The sequence below is a fragment of the Condylostylus longicornis genome, unplaced genomic scaffold, assembly GCF_029603195.1.
Source record: "Condylostylus longicornis isolate FDR11 unplaced genomic scaffold, ASM2960319v2 ptg000040l, whole genome shotgun sequence".
Taxonomy (NCBI): Eukaryota; Metazoa; Arthropoda; class Insecta; order Diptera; family Dolichopodidae; genus Condylostylus; species Condylostylus longicornis.
In genome coordinates this window covers 4,186,054-4,194,358 of record NW_026578009.1, presented here as the reverse complement: position 1 = coordinate 4,194,358, position 8,305 = coordinate 4,186,054, and the positions used below count along the sequence as shown (strand labels likewise).

Here is an 8,305-nt window from a genome sequence, read left to right as displayed (position 1 = left end):
TTAAAACTAAAAGTAACAAGTGAATTTAGCAAAAAAAAAAAAGAAAGAAGAAAAATAATAACACCAAGTGCTCATTACTATTTTATTACCATAATATATAATAACTACACAGAGAAAAATAAAAAAAAATAACTTATTTACAAAATATACTTAATTATACAAGAATATAATGTGCATATAAAAGCATATTAATATCATAAAATAATTATAACTTATAATTTTATATAAAAGAGAAATATATATATATATATATACATACATAGATACAAAATTTTAATAATTATGAAAAATTACAATTTACTCATAACATTCACCTACCTACCTACTTATTTTTAACCATTTTAATTCAGAGAAAAAAATAAAATTGAAAATTATCAAGGCAAAACATAATATTTTTGTTGCCTTTAATAAATAATAATACAAAATAATTATGTTGAATATAAAATAAATTACATTTAATTAATTAATTTGAAATTAAAAGAAAATCAAAATTTTTTTTAATAAAATTTACTGTAACTCTAGTGAAGTTTTATTTTTATTTTTTTTTTTTTTTTGTGTAAATTTCATTTGGAATTTTTTGGATTACAACTTTAAAATTACAATATCAAAAGATATCTGCCTATATCTGCTCGTATCATATTTTTGACTTACATATATACCGAAATTATCATGTTTTTGGATTTAGTAGCTGAAATGTTAATAAATATATGGACTATTTGATCATTCAAATTGGGTAAGTTTTAAATTATTTTTGAAATGTACATTTATCTAATTGTTAGAATATATTTTTAAGCTCATAAATATCGTAAATATTTTTAGAATTTATATAAAGATCGACTGAACTAAATCGTAATGTCGTAAATAATTTTTTTTTTTTTATTAGAATTCGTAAAGTTCGATAAATTCATTAATTTTTATAGCAAATTTAGATAGAGAATAACTAAGAATATTATAGGATATCAATTAGTAAATTTAATTAATTTCAATTCAATCAAAAATTTCATGTTAAGTAATATTATAGAGCAAGTAATTACAAAACTACATATGTATGTATATATAAATATTTTTAAGTACCTATTTATCTAAAACTAAATTATTATGATTGTGGAGTAGATATTTATTTTATTTATTTCTACATACGTTACGATATCTGTCAAATTATTTCGACAAATTGATAAATTACGATGTCTATCAAATCAAGTTAGGGCAACAGTTAGGTACTTACTCATAATTTTCATGATTGTCTTGTATCATTTGTACTGCATGATCAAATATTGTTTAGTTTGCTAATTATTAATTTAAAATTGATAGACACCTAGGTGTTACACTTAATTATCTGTCTATGCAATAGTGTTTCCTAGAGTTTTCTTCTGAGAAATTCAAAAAAAATGGAGAACTACATCATATTTTGAAATAGTTAAATAATCCTGTTAATTAACAATATGCAACAATTATTTTTGAATGCTTATAAATTTGTTTATAAGCTTTTGACTTTAGAAGTACGAGTATTATCGGAAGTCTATTTTTATTATGGATTCAATTTAAGAATTTTGTAATTTGAAAAGATACATACATATATTAAAAAATTTTCTCTTTTTGTGTATTACATAAATCTATATTTACATGCTATATACATACATACAAAAATAGTATGTCATATTGAATTTTTACATCATTATAAGCAGTAAAATCATATTATTTAAAATTACATGTTGAAATATATACATATGTACATACAAACATTATTTAGTTCAACGTGGTTTAAGATTTAGGGCGTATTTCTATTTTATTTAAAAAAAAAAATATTTTTTTTGTGGGCCATATTTTTTTTTCAATAGCCTTCTCTTCCCATCCCTTTTTGCTCCTTATTATATTTTTATTTAAAATATATGGCAATATGATATACATATTTATATACATATACGTACTGTAATATATGCATACATAGAAATAGTATATGCATAGGAATGCTTATATATAATATAAATAATATCTACATACATATTTATGAATTACATACTCAAAAACATTACGTAGGAATGATTGAGAGCGAACGAGAAAGCTTTTTGTTTGTTTGTATTTTCATTTTATACATTCATTTAAAGAAAAATATTTTAACTTTTATAATATTTTCTCAAAACATATACTTAGTGACATAAAATATACATATTTGTATATATGTATAGAAAACTATGCATACGTAAGTAAGCAACTGAGTGCTCAGATAAATTTTATTTTTTATAAAAAAGAAATAATTAAATAATATTTTCACATTTTAAGAGACAAATAAAATACTAATGTTAAATTGAATGTATTTTGAATTTATTAAAGATATTCAGGTATTCTTACATATAAAATAGGTATATTCTATTAGAAATTTATATATGCATGCATTTTTAACTATGTATGTCACTCAAAATACATAAGTATGGATATTAGATTGATTCTGAAAATGAATGAAAAATAAAGAAAAATACACATTTTATTTTATGATTAAGCTTGTAATTTTTTAAGTAAATACACACAAATATATGTATGTATGTAGGTATATTAATTTACCAGTGATGTTCTCAAAATATTCTCACTAATTCTTTATTATTTTCTCATTTCAATACAATTTAAAAATGAATAAGATAAGAATTTAATTATGTATATATATATATTTATATTTGAATAAATATGTTATTATAGTATATACATACATACATGTGTTCTTAGTTAATCAACAATATAAAAAATTCTTTTGCATATGAAATGAATTCTTTCTATTAAAAGTACTAAATTAAAATATCAAATTTTCTAAGCAAAAATCTAATTTTCTAAGTATATGACAACTACCCATAATAAATGGTATACAAAAAGAATTTTTACTAGTAAAAAATGAGAGAAACTCGAATTACTTAGCAATTAAGTATAAGTATTTACTCAAACATTTATACGTGTACATACTTATACTATTTTAAGTGATTTGCTTTGAATTACTTTAAAATACATTACTATTACTATAATATAAACAATTTTTCAAATAAGAATAAGAATAAATAAAGTAATAATAAGAATTATAGCAAAATTTTAATGAGGTCTTAAGTTCAAAAATTATTTAATTATAATTTGAATTATAATTTCTTTTTTAATATTTAAATATTTGTGGTAAAATGCACCTATGGACATACGAATGCGTGTACGAATTGCAATATTATACAATATCATATTATACAGATTTCATAAATTCCGCTCTGTAATGCATAAATAATGTCTCCCCATGACCTTTAAAATTTCAATCGATAGTCTGTATAATCATACTCGTATAACAGATCTATGATTAAATTTACCTATTTTAAATCTAAAACAAATTTTATGAAATTAAAAAAATATTGTGAATGAAGATCACTAGAAAATATTAAATAAATATTTATAAACATAAATGTCAAAAATTTTTATTATTTTTAAAAAGAAATTGTGAAAATAATTTTTATATATTTTAAAAATAAATTTAATAAATTATGAACTTTAAATAGTAATATCAATGTTAATTACTTCAAAACCAAAAACATTTAAAAAATTATTAAAAAACATTAAAAACTAAATGAATTATTAATGATCACTTTAAATGTCATTTAAAAATATTAAAAATTCTTATTTATTTTAATTGTAAGTGTGCATGGTGGTGTAAAAGTTTTGTACTGTTAATTATGATTTTATTTTTCTTTCTTTCAATAACAACCTTTATGAATGCTTATCTTTTCTTTTTATTTTTAAAGGAAAGATAAAATTTTTCTTTTTTTTTTTCTTTTTATTCTTACTTTTACGCTTGTCACTTGCTTTTCGTTCTTTTATTTGCAACGTGTATTTAAACACATTTATTTCTTTATTAACGTAAGAATAATCATAATGAAAAGAGCAAAAAATTGAAAGAATTGACATATTCGTATGCCATGTAAAATATATGTATGTATTCATGTATGTCAGTATATGTAGGTGAATTTGTACATTATTCTTAAGTATGCACAAACATTGATAACGTATCATAAATTATTTTTTTTTTTTTTGATTTTTATATAAATGGAGATACAACATTAGTTGTTTAGGTACTATTTAATGTTGATTTTCTCTTTTCGTTCATTTCATTTGACTTTACTGTTGTGTTTTATTTTCATTGCATTTTCATCCAGCTTTTTACCTCTTTTTTTATTTTAATTATTTTTTTCTTAAATAGGTAGATATTATATTAGCACACTTCTTACGGTACATTATGAACGACTGACAATTTATGAGATACATACTTATATTATAGGTAATTAAATATATTAAGTACCTAAATTTAGTATACCTATATATACCTATATATGCACATATGTTTGTATATAATATATATTTAAATATTTATGAGTGTGTGTTCTTGCATATGAATATGCATACATATATAAAAATGTGTATATTTAATAAAATATCAACATAAATTGGTCAGTGACCTCATCAAATATTTAATTTTATAAGCATATTTTAAAATAAATATATATTTTTTTTAATATTATTGTTATTCTTTTTCTGTTTCTACTTTTTTAATGTTTTGCTGTAAATTTTTTTCTTTTTGTATTATGAAAAGAAAAGAAATTCATATTAATTTTTTTTTTCTGTTTGAAGAAAAGAAAGAAAGGCAATAAAATTGTTATACATACATACTTACATAGGTACTAACATATTTTATTTTATTTAAGAGTATATTATGCATACAGCCATACATTAATGAGAAAAATAAATAGATATTTAATTATCATTTTGTCGATTAGAATTTAGAAATACTTAGAGTATGTACTCACTTGTTATGTTTGTGTGTTATTCAATTTTTTCTGTAATTTCAAAAATTTATAAATTGCTTATTTAATAAAATTTTTAAAATTTAATAATTCAAATTATAATTTTACAAACATATTGCTGAAATATGCAGAATTAAATTTTTATTCTGGCTGGTTTCATAATTTTACATGGAGTTCTTCAATTAATACTGCACGTGTTACATGTGCTCGCGTGTGGTGAATAATATAAGATCACTATTTTAATTATATGTATGTACTGCCATAAATTAAATTATATTTGGTAATATGTACTTGAATTTATTAAATATACCTAATTTAATTGTCGTTTTTGAAAAATAAAAACGAAAGAAGTTTTGTCATTTTTTATATTGTGTTGTTGGCATTTTTAAAAATATTCTTAAGTGTAGGAAAAAAAAAAAACAAACCAATATTTTATAGGTAATTCAATAATTTTATTTTGTTTGATTCTGTTTTTCTGTAATGAAAACAATTTGTTAATAAGTCACTTACCTCTTTTTACATTAATTTTTGTAATTACATACATGTTTATTATATTTATGTATGTATAAGTATACGTAGGTACATTACGATATGTTTATCGAATTTTGAAATATAAGAGGCAAAAATCTAAATTAAAAAAAAAAAAAAATTTATTTAATATTTTTTTTTTTTGTAAAGAATGCTTGTACATAACTTTTTAATAAATACAAGTATAAAAACGCTTAAAATAAAACATTATTATTATAAAAAAATATGCAATGTAACACACGTACTCATACATAAGTAATTAGTTATTGTGTTTAATAATTTATAAGTGAAAATTAATATTATTGTATTCAAATAAGTACAAGTGTTATGTTGGGTAAAAAGTTGCGAAGTAAAAAAAAGAAAATCAGAAGTTAAGCAACAGGTTACACCTGCATAAGTTTATATTTAATACTTGCCAAAAGGGACATACATATATACATTAGGCAATGCACAGTTTTAGAAAAAAAAATTAAATTTATAAGTAAGTAATTGGAATTTTTCTTTATGGTATCGTAATAGGAACGTAATACTTATACTACAGAATAGTAATAATATAACAAAACCAAATTTCATGTAGATGAATTTCCCTACCTGTGATTAAAAACAAATTTTCGTCTTCATCTATTAATCGATGTTAGAATCACTATTTGAATTTTTTTTAAACGTACTGTATTTGTTCACTTTTCCTACCTAATAAAATAATTAACTCTCTCGAAGTTTGATAAAATTGTGATTCTCTCACATTATATTTTGAGAGAATCAAAATTTTTGTTCCCACTATATTTTTTTGAATAGAAGTAGTTTGTCTTTGGATTTATTATTTGTGTTATTTATTTTTAAACAATCAAATGTTTGAATTTCTATATATAATATAATAATAAGAAATACAGTTAACTTTGTATACACAGTATCGATACGAAGATTAAAAATTATTATGGTGAATACGATTAAGTACTTTCTTTTGCATAAACACCAGATAATATAATACCTATAAGTAAACGATATAAGTACTTACAATCATTTTGTATGTACATTTATCTATTCATTATAATAGCTATACTTAAATACAAATTATTCCAAATTGCAGCATAAAAATGACCATATAGTTTCAAATAATAAAATAAATAAGTGGTTACACTTATGAAATAGTAAATGGACTTGGGCCGCTTTAAAAACGAACTATTCATTATTAAGTATTAAAATGTTGGTGATCATCGTGAACAAAATTCATAAAATTTGAGAAATTAAATTTCAAATAATATACGATCAGAGAAGATACTCTCATGTTAATGATCTTATTTCCCCATTTTTTTAAGTAAGTACTTAACTTTACTTTTAAGTATTTTTTTTTTAATAACTCTTTTTTTTTCTTTGATATAGCATAAATTTGAGTAATAATAAAGTAGTCTCAATGTTAACCAATAAATTTTTGTAATTTATCAAATGAAAATTGTATTTTATTATGATGGTTTTGTATTTAAATATGGAAATTGACTACCATACTACCTAAAATAACGAATAACATGACATGCAATTTTGACATGTCATGTATTTGTATGTATGAATGAATACGAGTATATTTAAAATTTTCAATGTACCATGTCCATATAGATGAGAAAGATCTGGTAAAAAAATATTATTATTGGTTATAAAGAAATTTTTTTTTTGTATTATATAATTAATAGGTAAATTTTGAAGGTTATTTTTGTCAGTTAATTTTTTTTTCTCGCATATAAAATGCACGTGTAAGTGATTTTATAATTTTTTTTTTGTACTCTTATTATTTTGTTTTCCGTCTTTTTATATTTTCTCTTGTGTTGATTTTTTTTTTTTTTTTTTTTTTTGAGGACAAATCAAGTGATTTTGCTTTATTATCTTTTTGTTCAATACTTATTTTTTTTTATTTTGAATGTAGGTAAATTTTTTTACTGGTGTCAAATATTTAATTTATGTTTATTATCAAATAAATTTATGTATAAATGTGTATAATTTTACTTACTCATTGATTTCCAAATTATTAAGAAATTCATTTTTTAAAATCACTTTAGACTACTTTTAAACTTCAGTAGCTAGTTTTACTTAAATACTACAAACTATTGTGTTTCTTTTTTGCATTAAAAATTTAATGTTTTGGCAATAATTGTCATAAAAAGTCATTTTGTCTGATATTTAAACTGTCATAAAAATCATATTGTTTGACATTTAATTTGTCAAAATCGTGTGTTTTAATATTTGAATATGATTTTTACGTTTGACAATTACATTTTGAAAACTTATAAGAAGTTTTTTTTGTGGTTCTAGGCATTTAAAAATTTTTTTTCAACAATATGTTCAAGTCTTCCAAGTTTCAATCTTGAAAATGAAATATTTTCTAAACTAACTCAGAATTTTACATGGTAAATATGGTTCATTGTTTTTTTTGTTTCCAATGGGTTAATCAAATGAGTAAAATCAAATACTTAATGTTACTTAAATTTTTTCAAATATTTAAAGAGCTCATACCGTTTTAGAGAGTAAGATTGCTTAATTTTTTATTTATGAGTGTCATTTTTATTATTTATACATATGTATGTATGAAGTATGTATTAAAATGATTTATTTTATTATTATTACCGATTTTTAGGTTATTTTTTATTTTTTTTTTAGTTTCTATAATAAAATATTAAATATAAGTTTTACATATTCAAGGTGAATGTATTCAAAAAGAGAAAAGAAAAAGGCAAGCTTATATTGGACTTTAAAAAAAAATCTGCCTTGTTTTTTATTTTTCAAATGCGTACAAAATTTATTTGACTATAAAAAATTATGTTACATTATATAAGTAGATAATAAAAAATTAAAATAAACAAATTAGTTAAATAATGACTTTATAATCTGATTTTGAGAAAAAAGTAAGTTAAGTTTTATTCCCACCGACTTTAATTATGCTAGACTATATGCTTTTTATGCTAGAAGAGATA

The 8,305-nt window shown here is 20.6% G+C and overlaps 1 protein-coding gene across 3 annotated transcripts in view; it reads left to right on the top strand.

The window, feature by feature from the left end:
* Positions 1–555: 555 nt before the first annotated feature.
* The window catches only part of LOC129609548 (protein tramtrack, beta isoform), a 66,955-nt gene continuing 59,205 nt past the window's right edge, over positions 556–8,305 (top strand). For 2 of the 3 annotated variants that reach the window (XM_055521522.1, XM_055521525.1), the window contains exon 1: positions 556–733. The gene's annotated coding sequence lies outside the window, so the exon portion shown is untranslated. The remainder of the gene's footprint in view (positions 734–8,305) is intronic. The other variant, XM_055521523.1, reaches the window with a different exon arrangement.